This window comes from Pygoscelis adeliae, unplaced genomic scaffold, assembly GCF_000699105.1.
Source record: "Pygoscelis adeliae isolate BGI_AS28 unplaced genomic scaffold, ASM69910v1 Scaffold445, whole genome shotgun sequence".
Taxonomy (NCBI): Eukaryota; Metazoa; Chordata; class Aves; order Sphenisciformes; family Spheniscidae; genus Pygoscelis; species Pygoscelis adeliae.
The window spans coordinates 433,932-435,490 of NW_008824894.1; positions in this window are offsets into that span (position 1 = coordinate 433,932).

Here is a 1,559-nt window from a genome sequence, read left to right on the forward strand (position 1 = left end):
CAGCCCCCAGCCCCGGCTCAGGACAGCAGCACCGCCGGCTGCTTGCCAAGGGTGCGCAGGGATGCAGTACAGCCAGGACCAGGCTGGGAAAGGGGTGCCACGCAAAGGTTGCAGGAGAGCTGGGGGCACCAAGCAGGATGCGGAGCAGCTTTCCCAAGCTGGGAAATGCTGCGTCCCCTCCTGCAGGAGTGTGGGAACAGGGTCAGGCCCAGCTGCCGCAGCCAGCCTGTACCCAGAGGGTCACAGCCACCGTGACACAAGCTCCAAGAAGCCTGTGTGCTCAGCCGTGCCTCCTCGCAGCGCAGCTGCCGGGAGGAAAGGGTTAAGGAGCTGCCAGAGCAGGGAATGAGAACAGGGAATTCAGCTGCTGACGCAGGTAGGAGATCTGCAGGCGAAGCATCCCTGTACAGACACAGCAGCGTCACCGTCACCTCTCCGCTGTGCTGCTTTGGAGCTCCCCCCACGAGCAGGAGCAGCACACGGGGAGTGGGCAACAGACTCAGCTCCACACAGGGAGCAGACTTGGGGGCCCTCCCTGGGCTACCACCCCACATGGCACTGCCCGGGTCACCCAGGACCACCCCGGGGTGCCCACCCCTCTCCTTGCTGCCACAAACACGGCCTGACCCAGCCCTTCTCCTGCAAATTGCCGCTGGAAGGATGCTCCATGGCGCCTGGATGCTCACGGGCATCACGGAGGTGTGGGGCAGAGCCGAGCTGGAGCCCTGCCAGGAGGGTGGGCACTGCGGGGCAGTCAATGAGGGTCCGCACATGCTGACCTTCCTGTTCCTGAAAAATCACTCGTCAGCGGTCCAGGTAATAAAAAGACGTGGAACAAGCAAGGCTGAAATTGGTGACACAGGAAGAAACGGCCAGCCGAGACCTGGTGTTCTTGGGGCTGTTCCCCTGCGTGGGTTGGGACAGGATGGGATGGGATGAGGGGGCCCACGGGACCTCATCACTTGGCTTCTCCTGGGCTTCACAGGCAACTCACGTGAGAGGAAGAGGCAGGCAGTGTTTCTGCCGTGGCTGACCAGGGGGAAGCAATGAGGGGAGAAGGGGGACCTGGGAGGGGATACAGCCCCGCAGAAAGTGGGGGGCAGAGAGGACACAGCCCCCAGGCCCGTGCAAATGGCTGGAGCAAGCCCTGAGCTTGCCAGAGCTCAGATGGCCCCCTGACAGCCTGCCGGGGATGGGGAAGTTCCCCTGAAACAGGGGCTGTTTCCCTTGCAGGTGCATCGCCGCTGGCTTATGGGTTCTGCAGTGCCGTCCCTGCCAGAGGATGGGGCAGCGGCTGATGCAGGGCTGTGGACCCGGCATTACCGGGGTGCCTTCACATCGGGCTCAGGGCTCCAGAGAGCAGAACTGAGCAAGGGGCTGTTTGCACCGAGCCCCTGCCAAGGCCACGTGTGCTGCCCCTCCAGGAGCCAGCTGTGAAGTCAGGCCCGATGGAAATATAATGGGATAATCGATGGCCCATTGTTGCTGAGCTTAATTTAGCTGTTCAGGCAGGGAACGAACAGTGTGAGCGTACGTAAGCAAAAGCCAAGGCAAGAGAT